The sequence below is a fragment of the Passer montanus genome, unplaced genomic scaffold (genome assembly GCF_014805655.1).
Source record: "Passer montanus isolate IOZ18808 unplaced genomic scaffold, ASM1480565v1 scaffold24, whole genome shotgun sequence".
In the NCBI taxonomy this organism is placed as follows: Eukaryota; Metazoa; Chordata; class Aves; order Passeriformes; family Passeridae; genus Passer; species Passer montanus.
Genome location: NW_024367037.1, coordinates 10,489,697 through 10,511,943, shown reverse-complemented (window position 1 = coordinate 10,511,943; position 22,247 = coordinate 10,489,697). Strand labels below are relative to the sequence as shown.

Here is a 22,247-nt window from a genome sequence, read left to right as displayed (position 1 = left end):
AGCTGACAAACATTTTGACTAACAAATATTACCAGATGCTAAAAAATGTGTCTGAAAAGGACAAAGTCCAAAACAAGGATTCCCAGTCCTGTAATGATAGCCAAATTTAAAGGAATAGAGAATTTTAATATCTATGACAACATGTATTCCAAAAAAATTTCAATTTAGTGCAATTTTTTCATATTTTCAGAGGCTAACATAGTCACTGTGGTGATTATGATTGCTGCTGGTCTCATCCCCAAGCTGGTCTGAAAATTCAATGAAATCATTAAAAAATAATAGTAATAAAAGCATTGAAAAGACAAAGGATTAGTTAGCATGTATGAGGGTTTATACAGCAAAATTCTATTCAATGAGAGATATTAAAAAAGGAGATTATTAGTTAGAAAGCCAAAAAACATCAACAGACAGCTAAAACTAAAAGCAAGACTGCTTGCCAACAAAAAACAAAACAAAATTAAAAACAAAAAAAAGAAAAAGTGAAATTTGCAACAGTAAAATGATAATTCTGCACAATTAGATTGTCTAATGCACTTTTAATATCTTTTTTATATCTTGAAATACTATAATAATAAAAACGGGCATAAGTAAGAGTTAGTAGCATTAGTTTTGTATTAAGATTATTGATCAGTCAGAATTTAGTGATATTGAACATAATTGATTATGATCAAAGAAAAATTGCAGTGGACAGCACTTTTTAAAAATCGTTTTTAAAAAACATTTCAAGATTCCCTGTGGAGTAGCAGTTCAAAGTAAATCAGACAAAAAACAAGTAAACACTGAAACTTTTAATGCAAGACATACTTCTGAGAACCCTATATTCACTGAATGAAACAAGAAAAATCTTACTAAGGGGATAATAGCAAGCTAGAGTATTCTTGACTTAATAGAATTCTAATGAACATTTTTACTTTCTCCCTAGTTTTGGACAGAAAATTATCTATTCCTCTCAAGATTTTCTTGTCTCTCAATCATTAATATAATTTTTTTAAAATTCTTCAGTACTGTTTTCTATTGTTCTGTTGTTTCTATTATTAATAGAAATAAATTTCATTGTCATAGCGATGGCTATCCATTTATTTTTTAAATAAATACATAGGATTTTCTGTATTAAGAGTGTGAATATTTAGTCACTAAAACTGCTGCTAAGTGGAGTGGCAGATTTTTCATCTCATCAATCAAAAATTCTATGACATAAAATATTAAAAGCCTGGTCCAGTTTGACTAGATGAAAATTAAAGTTCTGCAATTACTAGAGGTCATATCAACATGACAGCATGATTCTTCTTTGTCCTAAATTTGATGAAAAATTATCGAAGATGCTCTTGTTCCCCCCATAATTCAAGGACTCAATTCTTACAGTTCCACACTTGTAACTCACATGGAGTACCATCATTCAAGTTCAAATTTGGAGAAAAACTGCACTGAAAGTCTGCCTCTCTTCCCCCATTTTTTTGTAAGTATTTAAGCAATAAAAGTAATTTAGCAAATTAACACTTACAAAAACAAGACCCTAGAAGTAGTTAAGAAAGAAAATGAAGCCTCTATGTACACTCATGCACAGAATTATACATTTTATACACACAATACACCAGTGTAACAGAATCCCAAGATGGTTATGGGCTGTAAGGGACTTATGGAGATCATCTAGTCCAACTTCCCTGCCATAGCACCTAGAGCAGGTGACACAGGGACACATGCAGGTAGATTTTGCTTGTCTCTAGAGAGGGAGACTCCACAATCAGCCTGGGCAGCCTGTTCCACTACTCTGCAATCCTCAGTATGAAGTTCTTCTTCATGCTGAGGTGAAACTTCTTGTGTTTTAGTTTATGGCCATTTGCTCCTTGTCCTGTCACTGGGCAGCACTGAAAAGAGTCTGGTATCATCCTCTTGGCACCCCCCTTAAGAGATGTTTATATGCCTAAATGTAAACCCCTCTCAGACTTCTCTTCTCCAGAATAATCAGGCTCAGCTCCCTCAGTCCTGTAGACAAGAGTGGCAAAGCTAGCCTTTATCCCCCAAAAAGAAAAGAAGCCCAGAAGTTTCTCTCAACAATTAGGTGAAAAGCCACCTCATAGGACCTCAGGGACTTCACCAAAAACTTGAGGACATCTGATTTGATAGAAGCCAAAATGTCCCGCCTGGCCCATCTAGTAGAAAAGAACAAAAGAACTAAAGTGCTTTTGTGAGGTGTTTTTACAAGGAGCAGACCTCTGCACATGGCTCGAGTTTTTCTGTTTGTTACTTTGCCTTTTAATAAACCTTTTTTTTTTGTTTCTAACACTGCAGCAGAAGTCATCCTGCTTATTTTATGCCCCAAAGTAATAGCTAAGCTATCCTTGAATGTATTATGTTTCTTTTTGAGGGCTTATGAGACCTGACCTAAGAAAAAGAAACATAATACAGTCCCTCCTCATACAAGAGATATTCCAGACCCAAAATCATCTCTGTGACCCATTCTGAACCCTCTCCTGTAGCTCCTTGTGTTTCTTGTACAGAGAAGCCCAGCTGGACACAGCACTCTGGATGTGGCCTCACCAGAGCCGTTTAGAGGGGCAGGATCACCTGCCTTGACCTGATGGCCACATTCTTCCCAATGCACTCCAGGATACCAGGATTGTTTCAAATGAGAAAACTTCATATGGAAGCTATGAAAAATGTACAGCTGTGTGAATGGAATTCATACAGTTTTCTCAGGCTCATAAGAAAATGTATGTTTTCCTGTGTTCCTGTGGCTGCTTCCTCAGGGATGGAGAAATCCTGCAGTAACACAGAGCTCATTGGTACAGTTTCTATGCTCTCCCTCATCCAGAGAGGACTGTCAGGAGTGTCCAAGTGTGCAAGCAGCTGGAAGAACTGCTTGAAAATCTCTTCAACATACACCAAATAAATTTAGGGACTACTTCACACATCACTAGAAATCAGCTTCCAACAACCTCCTGATCTTCTGTATTTATTCTAAGAGCTTTCCAGCCAGACTAAGAAATGGACCCCTGAGCTATGAAACAGTTCTAGATTTTTATCAGACTTCCTAACGCAGAACAGCAGTGGTCAACTTGTGTTGAAAGACTCGTAAAAGGAGGGAGTTGAAAACCAGTTTCCTGAAAGAAAAATAATGTAAATTTTAATGAAGAAACAGGTATTTCAACTCCATAATACAGCAACTATCAAATGATTAAAGATGAATATGGGATATTTAGCATCATAAAACAAGCTATAAAATTGATGAATAGAATATTCCCAAAATACTCTCACAAATAAATCACGTAGACAGTATTGAAATAATGATTAAATTCCTGCTTAACTCACAATATCACTAAAGATTAAGTAGTATGTTTAAAATTAACTTATAAATTGAACCTGTAAAAAGGTTCAGGTTTCTTACCTTTTATTTTATTCCTTAGGGACTGCAAATGCAAAGGCTACATGGCTACATTATTTTTTATTTTTTTTTTAAGTTGAGCCTTTGTAAAAATACTTAGACATAAACATAAGATGGTCTTCCTGGAATCCATGAAAACAAGAATGAAGCCATTAACAAGATCTGTGAGTTTCAAAAATCCTCCAGTCGTGATGACAACATGGGCTTGAAGATGCAACGTTTTAACATGGAAGACTCTCAGCACCCAGAATTATTATTCTGCATTGTCGACAGTCAGAAGTGAAAAAGAGACAGAAAACATGCTCCAGGTGATTCCCTTTGTCACCAATCTAAGTTACAGTAATTTGAAGACATAAATGATAAGCCAAGTTTACACAGTACAAAGTATTTCAAGGTCATTCTGGAGTCAGTAAGATCAGTGTCAACATATCTGGGTTCAGGTTGTGGGATTATCATATCTGAGCAATACTACACTAAATTATGTAGGCATTTTACTACAAACTAATCTGGATATTTCTTCATGTTATTGTACCTTGTATATATTGTATATTATTTAATATTTTGTTTTATGCTTCTGTGTGTTTGCATTTCTAACATAAGTGCTTTAATGAATACATTTTGAACAGCAAACCAACATTCATAGTTTAAAGAAGTAACTGAACGCAGTAAAATGTATCAAATATCATGCTTGTAGTTTTTCTTTTAAATTTAGAAAATTGTTAAAATTAACTGTGTCATTAAAAAACCTTTTGGTTTGAATAAATGATACACAACAATATTACTTGGATTATAATAGATATATAAGCCTGAAGAATAGTACAGTTTTATTAAACTTAATCACCTCTTATTATTCTCATTTTTCTTATTATTTATCAAAGTTATACTCAGTGGAATATACATAACAGTAATTGGTGAGGCTTGATGAGCTTGTGTTTGCTATCTGTTCATGTGTCACAGAAATCAAGATCAAGCTTCACCTCCAAATATCAGGTCTGCTTCCATTTAGATAAATGCATCCTGCCAACTCAAATTTTAATTCACTCTACATGCATATTTGATTGAAAGATGAGTTTCAGTTGACTTCTAAGCCTTGATGAGAAGAAATAAAATTTTTAAGCACACACATCGAAACAAATATGTTATAATTATAACAGATTCCACTGAGAAGCTTTTCCTAATATACTGTTCCAGATGGCCGGTTCCTAATAAGCTTAAAAGCTTCATGGATAAAACCCTGGACATTAGAACTGATAAATAAATTGCTTTAAAACAAAGAAGAAGAAAAAATTTAAAGTTGCAGAGGTTGGTCAGTACTCTGAACCCTGAGATTTTAATCCTTTTAAAGCATACAAATAAGAGGACCATCTGCAAACTAATTCAATTTAGAGATGGCTGTGCACAACTAATTCCTTGCTAGAGGTAGAAAAATCAAACAACTTGCTTAGAGCAAATAAAATTTATTCTGAAAAACAAAACATACACAATCCCCTCCACCCTTTGTTAGTGCTTGAAGAGAGGAAGGAAAGCAGAAAATAAGTAAACAGATCACTTTTTTATTTAAAAATTAACAAATCAGTTTCATAGACAAGATAAAGACAAGGTAATAAAGGTTTTAAGTGAAGAGTAATTACAAGAACAGATAATTAAAGAAGAAAGGAATACATTTGCATTTAATTTTTTTTTACCAAATAGATATAACAAAAACCAACTACAAAAAGAGCAAGGGGTCAGAAGGAAAGTGTAGGAGGAGGTTTTCCCGCCAAATAGTCATGGATCTTTCTTCTATAATACTTTGTCATTGTCTGTCACATGTTTGAAGATAATCAGTAAAAATGCATCTATCTAATTTATCATAAAGACAATGTTCATTAAAGGTAAACCAACACAAACCAAATCCCTCTGAAGGTAATTAACAAACGTGAATGGCAACTGGACTGTTAATCTAAGAGGGTGCAGTAGCAGGTCACTTTGAACATCTCTAAAGCCATTGCTATTTCATAGGTGGATGGTGCAGGTGACAGAGTAAGGAATACACTTTGAAAGTTTTTTGACGACACTAAGATGAAAATAAGTGAAAGCAGTGTGGTGAACAAGAGCAAAATTTGAAATTCTGTTGATGAGGCTGGGATATCTCTAAAGCCAGAATGAAACTGAAGTAATTGCAGACTTCTACAGTGAATAGTGAGCCATCTTCCCTGTATCGTTATAAAAACAAACTTCTGGCAGAAATCTGCATGGAAAACAAAGTGAAAAAAAGATAGTTTACTCAGCTGGTGTTTTGGAGGGATTAGAAACCTCATACCTTCTGGGTAAGACATTTTTCAATCTCATCCAATAACATAATTCTGAGATTCACTTCAAATGAGAAATGTCTTTCTAAAGATCTATTTTCTCTGAATATATCTATTCCACAAATTTCCCTTGAAAGCCCACTGAAACACCAGCAAAACATGGAGGGAAACTGGCAGTGTCTGTTGAATAAATGAAACAGGTTGTACTGGATCCATACTCAGAAACCCCTCAACTTCCAAAAATACAGTTTCAGAAAGCTCTAGTTTATCATGCTTAAATCACATTTCTGTCTATTAGCTCTTTGCAATTAAGACTTAAAGAATTTAATTTGTATTTACTAATTTTCATGAGATTACGATTGTTTCCTTAATTATATGGTGCTTAAAAACCACATCCCCATTTATTTTGTAATCAAGATTAACATGCATACCCATAAATGATGACTACAGCAATTTCACAGATTTAATTAAGGTAGATAGGGGATTAGAAGTGTTTAAATCTTAAAGAAAATAGCATATTAATTCCAAGCATTTACCTCTTTGTAAATCTCTCTGTCCTTACCCACAACAAATAACATTTTTCTACTATAATTAGTCAAGCTTAGACTGTAAACAAATCTAAAGCACAAAGTGCCCTGAAAATCAGCTTGTCTGCTAAAATAAAATGAATCGGTAAGGAATGAGCACTTAGGAATTAAAACATGTAATTTACTTTTAAATTTTCAACAATATTAATTCAGATTAATCTTATAAATTACTTTTTTCCTTGAAAAAAATAAAAAAGAGCTAATAAAAGCATTTTTACAGCTAAAATTTCTCACAATTAACTCCAAAGAGTCCAGAATTCTGTAAAAACATAAATCTAGGTTCTGCAATTTGATAATATCAGGAAGGTTTGAAAAAGCTTAAAAAAAAATCTTAAAATATTGTGGAATCCCCAACAGTTTTTCCCTATATAGACTAAAGTAGGCAATACTCTTATCATGTGACAAAATTGTGAGGTTTAAGAAGAGAGAAGATATTTCCATATACTTGTCTCTTAGATGCTAAACGTGCACATAAAGTTCAAGCTCAAGGACTAGATGAGTCTCATTGGCTTTTACTTGAAACAAAAATAATTTTAAAGTAAAATCACAATAGCTTTAATGGAAATAAACTCCTTTTCATTTCTGCTCTGCTCCTGTGCCCCAGGTACGAGATGCACGTCATCCCTAGATTTACCAGTTGCCAAAATATGGTGCAACGCTACCTAGTGAAGTTCCAAGGTTTTTTCCAGACAATTTCAAATGTTTCTCATAAAATACAGGGTGGCTATAATATTAATTAATAGGAAAATGTTTGGAAAACAAGGTAAAATAAAGCAAATTAAGACACAAAGCACAAGGAAAAAATACATAGGTCAAATGATTCCCACAGTTTGTCATAACACCAAGATAAAGAATAAAGCTTTGGAATTCACCTGTATCACAGTAGATGTACACTACTTAGACCACAGGCTGTTTGAAATATTTTTTACCTCTTCATAGTCTTTGTTATACCAAAACTCTAAAAATAAATAAAGTTGCATAAAAATCACATTACTCATGTTCAAACTCTGACTCAAATGAAAAGCAGTAAAAATTCTCTTTTATTTGAGTAAGGCCAGAAATTCTCCCTGTGCAATTATTTTCACTGAGGAAGCACAGAAATAAAATAAAAACCGGAGTATGGTGTTGAGGCTGAGTATGTTGGGAAACAAACGAAATTTTTTTTAATCACCACCATAAACACCAAATTTGATACCACCATCACCACATTTCATTTTTCAAGATTACTGAAAAATGTCAGAGGAGCTTTATTTTATCTCAGTTGAGTCATAACTGAGATGCAAAGACAGATGGGAAAAATTATGAAACAATGAAATGCTTAACCATTTCCATTTGGTAACCCTGAGTGCAGGTTTCATGGTAAGTATTTTTCATTAAAAATGTGAAAGTTCTCAGGGGCTGGAAAGTATTCTACATATTTGCCTTTTGATTACCTCATTCAAGCAAAATCTGCAAGTTACTAGCTGTTAGTACTCACTGAATTCACAGTCTAGGGAAGCAGACTTAGCATGGAATAGTTGGCATCCACAACCAAATTTACCTCCCTGGAACATATTAGTGTACATGCAGCAAAACACATTACAGTAACCTGGGCTTCACAATGCCTAGCCTTACACACAGTGCAGTAAAAGAAATAGAAAGGTTAAGGTTTTAAACAGAAAAAAAAAAGAAAACTATTATTATATTTGAGTGGTTTTCTTTTCAATCACCGGTATGTACTGCTAGAAGAGCAATAGATTGGGCTGCTTTTCAAACCTAACCCTGTAAAAGTAATTAAGTAATAATTTGTTGGAGGTTTATCACTACAGCAAAGCAGCACAACCCTATGGACAACAGTGGAAACCTCTGTGAAACACAAAAGGTTCAGTCCATCTACCATTTCTGTTTAATCTTCATCAGGATGAAGCTGAAATGCTGTAGAATATATTTTGCTTACCTCTTTTCATAACAATTATCAAAATTTTAAAAAAATTAAATTACAAAGATTGTGCAACTCATGGGGTAGGAGGGTAAAGTACTGGAGTAATATTTCAGAGAGCTTGCAATCTACTTGATTACTATTTACACAATTTGCCTTTTTGGTATCTGAACCAGTGATTTTTCTTTTTATCAACATAATTTAATTTTTCCCTGAAGAAAATTAACAAAAATAATGATAACGTGAGAAAAATTCCAGTCTAGTTCCAATTCAGACTGTTGCTCTATAAAGCAATATTTTTCACTGGAGATAGCAGAATGTTTTTCAAATTGAAAGTCGACAAAATATTTCTCCAGCAGCAAAAACAATGAAAGCGATCTGGGCTGCAGAAATGGCAGGAAGCATCCAACCAGTGTTAAACAATAGGAAGGACTTACTGTTCAGGCAAGCAATTTTCTCTGCATGAATATAATGTGATTACAATGGGAGCTGCTGTAGGCTAATGAGCTCCTATTCACTGTTTTTATGGCATGAAACTGAGGGAAGTGTTCAGCATTTCCCCCTGCACTTTGAAGCAGATGGTACTGTGGTGAGACAGTGCCCTTCCATGATACACTGCATAATCCATGTGCTGCACAAACAGCTCAGAGGTCTCTTCCGCATGTTGATGACATTTAAGATAGACTAACAGAAACTCCAGCAAGGCAAATTGGTTTTTCTGAAGGCATTTAATTAATGGGATTTAAAATACATATTATCAAACCCAGCAGAGATTTATAACAACCATAGTTTTCTTCTGTAAGCAAAGTATTTTGGTGCTTTTTGTTTGTTTTGTTTTTGTTGGGAGGTTTTTCTCATAAGGGTCATCAGCAACACTCCAACACGGTTGGTCAGAGATAGTACTTTTATTTAAGAAGATTATCTTCAGCAAATTCTTATTAAAGAAAAAACCAAATCTTTTGTTAAAGAAAGAAGTATTTATAGCTTTTAGATGTCATTGAATTGAATTTGATATAGGAATGGAATCTTCTTTCACACTTTCTTTTCAATATATCATTCATTATTTATAGTGGCAGGCATGGAGTATGGAAGTTAGGACTAAATATCCTTAAATATTGTAGCAAAGTATTATCATAGCTTTCAAATTCAGAAATCAAACAGGGTTTGACTATGGGATTAGAGATATTTTTTTAATAAATATTTTGTTCAAACCACTTCTAAAAAATTCTAAATTTTTACGAGGTATCCAGGCAAGTGTTTTGTGATACCAAACCAAGACTGACAAAATCAGCCACAAAAAATTATTTTGAAAAGATCCATTGGACAACAGTATTCTTCCCTCACTTCTGAACTGCTTCTTAGAAAATTATGCCCCAAAAATCCATTACTATTCAAGGTCAACCTCTGAAAATATAATTTATTTTCTCAAATGATTGAAATGTAAACATGAAGTTCAAACAAAAACTTTGAACTTAATTACAGGAAGTGACTGACAAACCAAATAAAGCACAGGGTCATATGATTGATATTGCTGTACTGAAACCAGTAGAATCCTTCAATTTTAGTCAGGAGCTCAAACTGGCACAAGGCAGGTCAGACTCACTGTGATGGTATTCATTCTTTTGTACTCTTCAGATGAAGACTTAATTTCTTAAGCCTGGCCACTGTTACATTTGAGCTCAGGGACTGCAAAGGCCAGATTATCACTGAAAGTCCACATACAGAATAGTATGATGCAGTCTTTTTGCCAAATGGAAGATTTTGTTTGTATGTTTTGTTTTCCTGTGACTGCTCTTCATTCTTGAATTATATTTCCTTTGCCAGTTCCAGCAAAATAAAAGCAGACTTTGCTCTATTTCTTCTTTGACTCCAGAACTGAAGATCAATGTCCACATCTAGTTCAGTGAGAAAGTCTTATTTAATATTGAAGAACTATATTTTCTTTCATATCTCAAACCCACAGTCAAGCTCACTAGAGATGCATTTGTCTGTACGGAGCTCTTATTCAGTTTTTATTACAAATGCTGTGGGTGATCATCAAACACTATTTGAAGCTGTGTGCAGAGAAATTACACAGGAGCAGAACAGGTGTTCAGACTGGCTCAGCAACCACAGAAAGGAAAACGCCTTATCTGTCAGATTTACCCAGACTGCTGTTCTCCCAAGATGTAGTGTTATAGTAGAAAAATTAAAGGAAGATCAAAGGAAGATCAGCGCATCTTACAGATTGTGATTTTATCCTAGATTATATAGCTTTTAAAGAGAGATCCATTAGTTCTTTTAAAAATTACAGACTTCTGTGGTTTAATTAACAGTATTACGTGCAACTTGTTGCTGGGGAAATGCATATACAAGACCTCCACTCCTTAGCTTATTCTCATTCAGACAATTGTTTGGATGTAGATACCATTCTGACTTCAAGAGCATTGCACCTATATACAATGATTCCTTAGATATTAAAGCAAAAATCAGATACAACTACATTCTAGGAATTAGCAGAACTTGTCCTTGACATAACACACAGGCCAGGTAAACATGGCTTTGATCTATGAGAACAAGAGATTCTAGTACCCTGCCCTCTCAAAACTCAGAGAAGGACAATGACAAATATCTGCCGACCCTATAAATTAAATGCTCTCATGCATTCTGCTGTTATGTCCAGGACTCAAAGTAAAGGTTGAAACTTAGTCAATGAGAATATCTTTTCCCTATTTCTACCACTAAATCTCTATGTTTCCTCAGTGAACAAAATTAACACCAGTTTCAGTAATTTGTAGTTTGCTCATAATCTAAAAGGAACTCCGAGTTTTAATAAAAAATTTGCTTTCAAAAATAGGGGTTTGTGACATTAAGGACTAAAAGCACTGCAATCCCAAAGAACATTTTGTCAATGCATAGATCCACACAACACAACTGCATGTTCACACTTTCTGTTTGCTAATATTAACTCACAGTTGCCACTTCATTTTCATTTTAGCACCCTTTTCTGAGGTCCATGGCAATTCTTCTAGCCTGTCTTAAACTGCTTTCTCTGCATTCCATCATTCTTATGTCAAAAAGAACAGTATTTAGTCCATCTTAAACTCATAAGGACAGTGAAAAAGCTTCTTAAAAAATTTATTGATGCAACATCTTCTTGCTCTTCAAAATTTTAAAAAGATAGAAACATTATAAAGATGGCTTCTTATTCTCAGTGGTGTGATTTTTTCCAGATTTTTTTTCCAGCTGCTATTTTTCCAGAGCTGTAGAATTTTCTGTATCCTCCAGACTGAATTATTAGTTTTGGTTCTCAGCAGAGAGCTCTGTGTGGTAGGAATCGCAGCCTGGTCGTCACGATTTCTACACTGGCATCAAAAAAACTCCCAACTGTTTTGACTGAAGTAAAGATTGACGTGGTAATAATCTCAGCAACTGATAAGAATGCAGACATTTATTGAGCTAGTTCAATTCTCAGGTGATTGTTTAGAGAACTGTGTTAAACCTAGGAAATAAGGTACTACGTTTCAAATTTTGCAGAATGGCAGCCCTGGAGCACAAGCAACTCTTCATACAAGTGCCTCCAGGGGTTCATTCATGTTAAAGGAATAGTTAGGCATGAGAGATGATGTTCTCCTTCAGCATCAGGCAGGACTGTTGCTTAGATACAAAGACTGTCCTTTTATTTTTATTCTTCAGAGGAGATGCAACATTGCCCTTAGCCTCACTCCTATGCTAATACCATCTATAATTGCCCTGAATGGCACAATCTGTTCTTTAAAAAGAAAAAAAAAGGACTCATGAAAACCTTGGGGTTCATCTTCCTAATTGTTCCTATTAATTAATCATCATAACAAGAGTCAGAAATCTGAGAATACAGAAATGTTGTATGAGGATACTACTATATTCAATAGCTCTTTTAATGTAAACTGAGACCATGAAATTATTTGGATATATGCTTTTGAATACATTTCTATATTAAAAACAAATTCTTTATTTTCTGGTAAATAGCTGGATGGGCAAAGTAAGTACTAGTGCTCTGAGATCTCAGATTATATTGATTCTGGGGGGGGGAAAAAAATCAAAAAATCCCTCTCTTAACAAAATAAAATGTCTAAATATCCTGCTTTCCTGCTTTGACTTATACACTACCAGAAGGAATTTTAAAGTATTTGTACAAAACTAAGAGGTACTTTAATGAAAAAGATAATTCACTTTTACTCTTAAAAGAAAATACTCAAAATTAATTGAATAATAAATGCATACTCATGACATTGCTTTATTTCAGATGGGTCCTAATTTTGTTCATCTGTTTTAAAGATGCATAAAAATACTTTTATATAATAACACCTATTAACACAAATTTTCCAGAATATTTTGGAAAAAGTAACAAATGTAGTGTTATTCAGCCTCAGTATTACATTTATTTCACAATAAACATCCATTTCATTGCTGATGTGTCTGTGTGTTTTACTTTGAATTTACAAGGTTTTACAAACCCATTTATTTTTTGTTACAATTTGCAGTGTAATTCTTACCTGTTGTTGTGGACTATCGCAACCATCACTTAACACCACAAAACATGTGTTTCTTCATAAGAAATGTTTATGGATTAGAAATCAAACCTGCTCTAAGATTTTTGCACACACACACAGATGTGATGCTTGCATAAAACACATCTGTAAGATCTTTGGCCCATAATGTTTAAATTATCCTTTAAAAAACCTTCAGATATTGTCAGAGTGGTTTTTTTAGTTTCTGCTCAATATCACAAACAATATTACTAATTTCTACAAATGTACAGATATACATGCATTGCTTTTCTGCCAGTTTAACCAGAAAACAGGATTGAAGCTGTCATAGGATATGAAATTCATCCTATAAGGTGTTAAGGCGAATTTTGTCCTTCAAAACAATGTGAGTTTATCATATTACCCTGTCTTGACTTCTGCAAATTGCAAACCACACCTGGTAATCAGCCAGAATAATGGCAGCTGGCATAGGCCAAGACTAGTTAGTGCCTGTACAAAAAATAAACATTCCCAATGACTACATGACCATGCCAGTATAGTTTTCTAGTACTATAGCAGTACTTCTCCAGGACTGTGATTATAAGTAGAGTAAGAAGAGCTCATCAAAAACCACTACACTGTCTAGAACAGGTTTACTGTGACATACTAATCATGGTTTCTTGTGTAAAAGAAAATGCCGGCAAAAAAACTTCAGAATTTTAAGATAATTAAAAGAAATGGGCAAAGGCAATTCTGTTTCCTATAATACCATAAGCTCTGTATATGTATTTTTACTTTTTACTCAATCACACAATTCTGGCAAGTGACAGCTGCACTTTCGTATCATTCAATATATTAGCAATGACTCTCTGATATTAAAGTTGTAAATGCCAAAAGTTCATGGATGTTTTCCAGCTCTCTATCTCCCCTCAGAACTTGTTTTGTTTTTCTTTTGTTCCAAATACTTTTCTTCTGAAAGATGTAAACATTTTGAAGAAGGTTCTTTGAGGGTTTAAAGAGTAATAGTAGTTCATAATGTTCAGATAAGTTACTACATTTTTGTAATCCAAAATAATCATTAGTAAAATCTTTGTTCGCTTTGAAGTTTCTCAGTTGTTTCCATGGCAGCAACACCCAACAAATATAATCTTTAGTCACCAAGACCAGCCATTCAAGATCTTATTTTTTTCTGAAGTGTTTTCCAGGCAAGCTGTTATGACATAATTATGCCATTTCTTTGAAATCTAGGAAAAGTGGCCTATAGAGACATTCTTGGTGATTTAAATTTCTTTATATTTCTGAAAAATATTTCAAGTTTTCTCATCTCAGATTAAATTTATACCACTCTTTGCAACATTAATAGTAACTAAGACCCTAAATCACAGCTTTACTTATTCTGATGTCACTAATTTTTGTAATGTCAACTAAGGAGTCTTTAAATTGGTGTTAATTTGATATTTGCCAGAATAGCAGGAGCTGATGAAACTGAATGAGACCAGGATCACTCTAAAAATGGAAGTGTTCCTGGGGTGTTCTCTGGGGATTCCTGACAGCACTGATTGCTGCTGAGTAAACGCCACTGGTATCTGTTTCATGGATCATGATGCTTATCTTTTGTGCTGCAAAAAGGCTGTATTGGTTCACTATTGTCAAACTGACATTTAATTTCCTGCATTACACTAAGCAAAGAAAGCATTGTGAATTCACTTATAACAGAAATAACTGCAACACTATAGCATGGTTGTTTTAGGCATGGCTGAAGACTAATCTGATATGGGTTTTGTGATTTTTTAAACAGTCTCATTCAGTAGGAGAAATTTAGATCAAATTTTACGAAGTCACATATTCAAGATCACCTTCCCACCATCTGGATTGTTACCTCAGCAAGTGCTACCTGCAGTTTTATTCTTAGAGTTATGTCATATTGCATCCTGAGGAAATAAATGAAAACCAAATATATCTATCTTCCCAATGTCAATGTTTTTTTATGAATGACAAATGAAAAATCTTTTTGCAATGTTCTCACTGGCATCCAATTGGACTCCATCTACACAATTTTATTATTCATTATTCTGTCTGAGTAATTCTTTAGGGAGAGACTACATGAAGTCCAGAGCAATTTCTATCCAAAAGATAAGTAAGCAAATATATTCAACTCCTGCAGTCTTCAAAAGGTAAGAAATAATATAGATAAGATTTCATTACGGCCATGGTTGCAGCTGCAGTGAGGAGAATTTATTTGTAGGCTGTCACTCCTTGCACTCTGTGCCTAAGTCATCATATGTATTACCACTTGATACTGATAGACACTTTGCATTCAAGTTTACAAATTCAAGAAATGAATCACAGACAGGATATTTACTTGGGATTGATTTGCAGACTGTGAAAAAACATCTTGCCTCTACAGTGTAGTAGACACTATGGTTATGGAAGAGAGATGTGTGTATCACTGAGAATGAAGATCATGTTACAGAGTGCCTTTGGAGGAAGAGGCACTGCTCTAATCTCTGTGCTGTGGCACTGAACACATTGCCATCAGCTCTTGATCAGAGAAGCTATTTGAAAAATTCTAAAATTCTAAGACTAATTTTCTCTTACTGTGTAAAAGTGTTATAATGTTTAGGGAGCCAGTGTTAGCAAATTGTAATTATCATCTGAGTGGAGGGCTAACATTGATTTCTTCCTGCTTATGGCACATGCATGCCACAGATCTTAAGAATTCTGCTAAGGCTCTGCTTTGCTTAATGAAGAGATCCTTTGTTTGATTTAGAGTTGTATTGCCTCAAGATAGAAATTTCTGGCACGAGGATCTCAATCAAAACAATTGCCTGATAATCAAAACATTAATTTTGTTTTTATGTAATGAAAGTTATAAAAAGTGAAAAAACATGATCACTTGCTCTAATGAAAATGAATCCTATTTCTTAATTTTCTGTCTTTAGTTTAATTACCATAATAAATCCATCTGAAACTACTATATATATCCACACAGAAATGTTCTTGATCTTACAAAAACAAAAACAATTTTGTTTTCAGTCCTATGAAATCGTGCTAGTGATTTATAATAAAGGATTAATGGAACAGTTTCTAAACCAATGTTGCACTCCAATTCAAGCAATAAAAAAGCTACTAATTTTGTGTTCAGACACTTTGGAAAGCAAATAGGCAGGAAAAAAAAAAAACTAAATAAATAAGTATAAGCAACATCATCTCTCTATGATTCCCCACAGCTAACAGTCATCCTGTCAACAACAGGTCTTAGTCAAACTGAATCAACTGTGAAAAATTCATCAGAAAAAGATGCAACACAAAAGATACCCCAAATAGGGGTGCTACAGCCCAACAGACTGATGCTTCAGACATTCCCTTACATTTAAGACCTAGATAAAATTTCCTAGAAGTTTCAGCCGAAGCTATTTACTATGTGACACTGTTGCCTGGTATAAAGCATAAAACCTTTCCAGACAACATTAAGAATGACAACATAAAGTCAAATAAATCTTTAATGAAAGCTTTCAGGTGCACAAAATAGTGCTATATGCACATGTGATACAGTATTTCTACAAATTCTATAGGGTTAATTAATTAGTATATCTAGCAGATACATCCAACAGGAGATTAGTTACCCCAGGAACTCACCCCTAGGTCAGCCCCTCAGAGTGGGTCCAGAGGCTTCTTTGTCCTGTTTTCTTGTTATGTCACTAAAGTTCTAAAAGAGATGTCCTTATCAGTAATTGTCTGCTTAAGAACAAGACTTTTACAGAATTTCAGGAATATATTAATTAATGGGCATTAATAGCCCATGTTGTTGTGGCTATGGTAATTTGAGTATACATATATCCTTGTTCCCAACATCTAAGACTATTTCCAAACTTAAATACAAACCATGGGATATGAAAATGTGCTGGGTTTCCGTATAAATCACTATATCAATCAATCTCCTGAAAAATCCACATCAAAATCATGACAAAGAAACGCCTGTAGATTATTTTTTTTTGGCAATGAATTACAGTATTCATTAATGTAGCCATAGGATCTGCATTAACTACCACAGAGTGAGACATCAGGCAGGGGTTAGGAAGAGGGGAGAGGACTAGAAATCACATAATCCTTGAAATAACCACAGACGCAGGAAAAGCTAACGCTAACATGAAGAGCAGCCACCAGATTTTCTGCCACCAAATTTTTTTACAGCATCACTGTTGCTATCTTGTTGCAAAGGTTTCATACCTTCTTGGTGATTTCTCATGAGCAGCTCCTCACAGCACCGACTTCTTCTTGTTCTCTGCACAGCCAACAAACCCCATCTTACATCTCAACCAGCCAACCTGCTCTTTTATCGTACCCCTCCTAATTGGATGCAGCTGTGGCCTATTACGGGCAGGCTTGTTCTTCATTCTTGATAATTAGCACAGCTATAACTCCTTAGGGGTGAGAATACCTTCACCACCATCTCTATTCTCCTACCTTTTATCCATCCACAATTCCCCCTTTTCTTTTAATTACAAAGTTGCAGTATCTCTAGAAAGTTATGTTCAAGTAAATTGACATTATAACATATTCACATCTATTACTTAGGACGAACAGTTATATGAGTGTTCAGGCAACATATCACAGTAAGAACATATGTTTCTAAGTTGTGATTTTGTTTTGCTTTTCAGAATCTAGAACATCAACTTAAGGCTCATCACCAAAAACCCTTGTGCTTAGACTTCTATATCACAGTGAAAGTATATGTTTCTAAGTTCTAATTCAGTTTTGCTTTTTCAGAGCATAGACTTGATTCATTCTCTAAATTCACAGAGTACTTATCATCAAAATCTTCAGATCCATGCCTAATTGCCTAATCAAAGATTAAGTCACAAAAATGAGTTAAACTAACATGTGTTTACGATCTTTTGCGAGGCCCTTTGCAGAAGATAGTAAACCCAGTATAATCGTCTTTTGTGTCATTTCTGTTTAACTTTAGAATGTGTTTGTGCTGACTTTGATTCGTTACCCAAACTTACATTACATATCATCGGAAAACTTTATATTGATATTTCTAGAATATTGACAATATCAACAGCTGTACAACTTTAGAAGGTAACTCACAATAATAAGTTAAAGGCTATATATTAAGACAGCAACAAATCAACAGTCACATAAATTCATGAACAGCTATAGAACTGTGAACAACATTGATCCAGCATCTATCCAGTGTACTTATGCTTCATCAAAGATTCATAGTTGCAATTCACAGACAAAATGCACATGTTTAATTAGCAAACAAATACACTATACTAAATAAGAGAGTTACTCTTTTCCCAGCTACAACTGCTGTTTTAATAATTCTCTTCTTCCTTCTACAGTTTTTGCTGTATTAGTTGATCACTGCCAGCCTCTCTTATCTTGCTCTGTTTTCCATTCTTTTAAAGTCTTATAAGTGATTTCCAGGTGGCAGCCAAATCTGCAGCTGCCTTGCCCCCTTTTTGACACTACATTTTAGTCTTTTTTTAACTTCTTTCCATATATATATAAGAACCTGTTCTGCACTCCATACGTTATTTCCCATTGTATCCCCAGTAGTTCACCTGTACCTCAGGTGTGGAAATCTGTCAGGTCCTACCGAGGCAGCTTCCCCTGTGGCTCTCAATGCTACCCTGGGCTCCATCTCCAGCTGCACCTTACCCTACAGCTGACTCCCAATCATGTCAGGTTACTGTGGAGATAGCCACTATACAATTTTAGAGGGCTTCTCTTACATGTTATCTGTGCAGCTCTGACTCTGCCTCTCAGAGCTCCATGGTGCTTCTGTTCCAGTTCTCACATTGCAGCAACTTAGCAAACCTTCCCCCATATTCCTTGGGGGCTATGCTATTGCTGAGGCACTGCCTACTGCTGTGGCCATGCCATTTGCCACTTCTGTCACACAGCTTGTGTCCCACTGCACACACTGCCATTCAGGGGGAGCCCAGCACTGTCCTGTGTCCTTGATCCCATCAGCATCACCAATTGTTGACATCTTGTTGCAAAGGTTTCATCCCTTCTTGGAGATTTTCATGAGCAGCTCCTCACAGCACTGACTCCGTCTTCTCCTCTGCACAGCCAACAAACCCCATCTTACATCTCAACCAGCCAACCTACTCTTTTACAATACCCCTCCTAATTGGAACCAGCTGTGGCCTATTAAGGGCAGGCTTGTTCTTCATTCTTGATAATTGGCACAGCTGTAACTCCTTAGGGGTGAGATTACCTTCACCACTATCTCTATTCTCCTACCTTCTACTTATCCACACATCTCTACAGCCACAAAACACATGATCCAAATAACAGCCACCAAACCTCATAACAAATGCTGAGTTTGGCAATAAAACTGAACTTGCCTCCCAGTACAGAAATGGCACCAGAAACACAAGGTCATAACTGCTATTTGTGAAAACAACTGTCCCAGGGTGTCATAAGTCTTATAGTAAAGAGGCGAAGTCCTTAAGAAGGTTACAAGGGTTGCCTGAAAAAAAACTTCTGTGGGTGTATTGGTTTTATATTAATCATCTATTTGCATTATTTTGTAAATTTAAATGACAGCTAAATGCATCAGAAGGTCAGATATTTACTAAAAATTAGAAAAAAGAGAAACATATATTTCCTTAGACTCCCCTTCACATCTCATCACTACCTAAACCATAAACTTAAATTAAAGCCCTGGATACATCACAGCAGTCGTAATTTTCAAGACTCACATGAAGACTTTCACAAAAAGTTTTAGATTTGATCTTGGATATAAAATGAATATGAATTCAATCTTGAGCAGTTTATTTGTACTGCATACTATCAGCAGTGAATGAGTTTTTTCTTGTCTAAAACCCAATTTCTAATGCAATAGGAATGAGATATTAGATTGCAGAAGTGATTGAGTTCTGCTATAGAGAGAAACTCCATTTGAGAGTGTATTTCTGACTTAATATTGAAATTTAATGTTAAGGGGTTTTTTTAGATGAAAAAACTAATTTTATTGTATTTAAAATAAAATAAATTTTCCAGATATAAAAACAAGCTACCTTTTTTTTTTTTTCCCCTGGTATCAGAGGTTTATTCAGAATCAATCTTCCAAAGAACTTCAGAGTGTTTATTACCCACAGAAATACTGTGTGCTTAATTTTGATATACTGGTTCAACTACACTGAGTTCCAATTGCATAATCAACAATACGAGTTCTGTCATCCCTTAAGAAAATTTCAATCTTCAAGGAAAAAAACAGAAATGGGACATTATCAGATACCAAAGAGGACATTAAAAAAATTCCATAAGGCATTACATATTATAAAGAAAACTTCACTGTCTTCTAATTCAAATTCTGGAACCAAGTTGCTACTTTTTTATTTATTTTTTTTAATACCAAAGAACAAATTCAAGTCAGGTAGAGAAAAAGATAATTTCTTTGCAGTCTTAAAAAAAACCCTTTAATATATAATGTTAATATGAATGGAAGAATACAATTACAAAATTAAATACAGTTGTATATAGTACTTCTAATAATATATACATAATCATAAGTTATATTAATACTTTTTTTTACCTTTCTGTTCTTAAATACAGTTTGAAAGTACTGAGATAAAACATAAGACTAAAAAGGTAAAATGTCAATATTGTCCTTGAAACAATATAATATTTTTTTCATATAATATAGGACTTACTTAAGCATGTAAATTTCTCTGACTGCAATGGTATTTCTGTTTGGTAGTAAATCAAGTCTGAGTCTGTCATCCAAGAATATCCTCTGATAAAGAAAGACACTAAGGAAATTTGCACTTCTAAAACCCCAATGTTATGCTTTCTCACTACTCTGAAATGCAAATCAGTAACATTTCGCAGCTTTTATAATGCTTACTAAATTTAAACCAATCCAATAAAGGAATGTGGACCTGAAAAAAGCACCTTCATTATTATTCTGCATAATTGGAATACTCTCTAACTGTGACGTACTATATTAATCACTTTCATTGCACAAGTGCCTTCTGATGGGACTGAAGTCCCATTATGCAAACACAGGATTTTCTCAGAGTTTACAAGGTACATAACACAAGTTGAAAAAAGAGACATTACACATGGCAATGTTAGAGCCCCAAATATTGTGTTGGCTCATGTTTATTCATTTTCTAAAGCTACTTCAAAAAAGGCAATGAAATACTTAAGAGGTAGAAGGGTAAAAAGGAGCTGGGCAGGTGTTAGGAGCCACTTCTGAGGCAGGGTAACTGAGGTTCTTGATAGCAGATCCCTTGGGGTTGATTAGTATGAAACAACATGGTGGTCTTTGTTTGACTGGTGATATGCGTAGGAGGAGTTGCTTCCTTTCACACAGTTTTCCACAGTGGGAATTTTTGTCCATATGTGTTAACCAGGATGTGCTTACCAGGTCTCGCCCCATCAGGCCAGGAATCAGCAATTTCCTGTTGCAAATTCCTCCCTTCTGTGCTCATCTCAAGTTCCCATTCTGGTGATTTATCTTATGGCAAATCCCTTCTATGGCTTTGGCAGTGTTTGAGACAGGCAACGGTGTTCTCACAGCAGGATATACAGGAAACCAAGAGACAAAAGTAATGCGACAGAAAGTCATGCAGGTAGGCATGAAGCTGAGGTCCACATTGAAAGCAAATTAAATATTAAAGAAAGAGTAAAAATAATTAGAAATATGGAGTTCTGGAGCACACATCAGCTCCTAAGCAAGGCTAAAAAACTTCCTGGAGAAGTGTAAGCTGGGTCTATTGAAATCAATTCTACCATCTTACCATCAACAACTGAGTCCAGAAAGGCTCCCCAGGATTGTTTAATTTACTTGCACAGACCCTGAATGCTCATATATCTGTGATTTATCAACTTACATTCCATTATCCTCAGATTTCAGCCTGGCTACATGGCAGCAAGGGAGGAAGGCATCACCTTTATCATAATTTCGCTTTACATGATGTGTGTGCCGTTTCTGTATCCCGGGGCATGGGAGGATTGATACAACACCCCACTAGATCTGCTCTGTCTAATGCACCAGCTCACTTTCTATTTCCTCATACACATGCTACTGCTGATATCTGTGCAGTAGCAAATGAGAAACGTGACAAACTTGCTGTATTTAACTTAGCTGGACAGTGTGGTGCATTGGCCTCGGCTGGCTACCAGGTGCCCATCGAAGCTGCTCTATCACTGCCCCTCTGCTTCAGGATATGGGGAGAAAATAAGATTAAAAGGTTCTGAGTAATCAAATGAGTGTATATATCTCATTTCACCCACTGACAGAACCTTTATAGTGTGAGTTTATATAAATTCATTTTTTCCTTAGATGAAAGAACAAACACGAAACACAGAGAAGTGGGAAACACGCTTCAACTGAACTCTGTTGCTGGTAGTCAAAAATTCCATATTTGCCCAAAGTCTAAATTTAAATATCTTTAATTAATAATTTCAGTGTTAGAAGTCTAGAGTCTGCTGAGGGACATTGCGGTTCTTTCTTCACCCTGAGACAAGAACTCACTGCCAAGGATATTAAGATAGAGAACAGTCAGAAGACTACTTAATCATTTTTGTGGTAGAAACCAGCACACCTTCTCA

General features: G+C 35.0%; 1 long non-coding RNA gene across 2 annotated transcripts in view; it reads right to left on the bottom strand.

Annotated features, from left to right (window-relative positions):
• Nucleotides 1-4,876: 4,876 nt before the first annotated feature.
• The window catches only part of LOC120503034, a 41,832-nt gene continuing 24,461 nt past the window's right edge, over nt 4,877-22,247 (bottom strand). The window contains exons 3-4 of one of the 2 annotated variants that reach the window (XR_005627644.1): nt 16,305-16,374; nt 4,877-5,612 (exon numbers count right to left, since the gene is read on the bottom strand). This is a non-coding gene — a long non-coding RNA (uncharacterized LOC120503034). The remainder of the gene's footprint in view (nt 5,613-16,304; nt 16,375-22,247) is intronic. The other variant, XR_005627643.1, reaches the window with a different exon arrangement.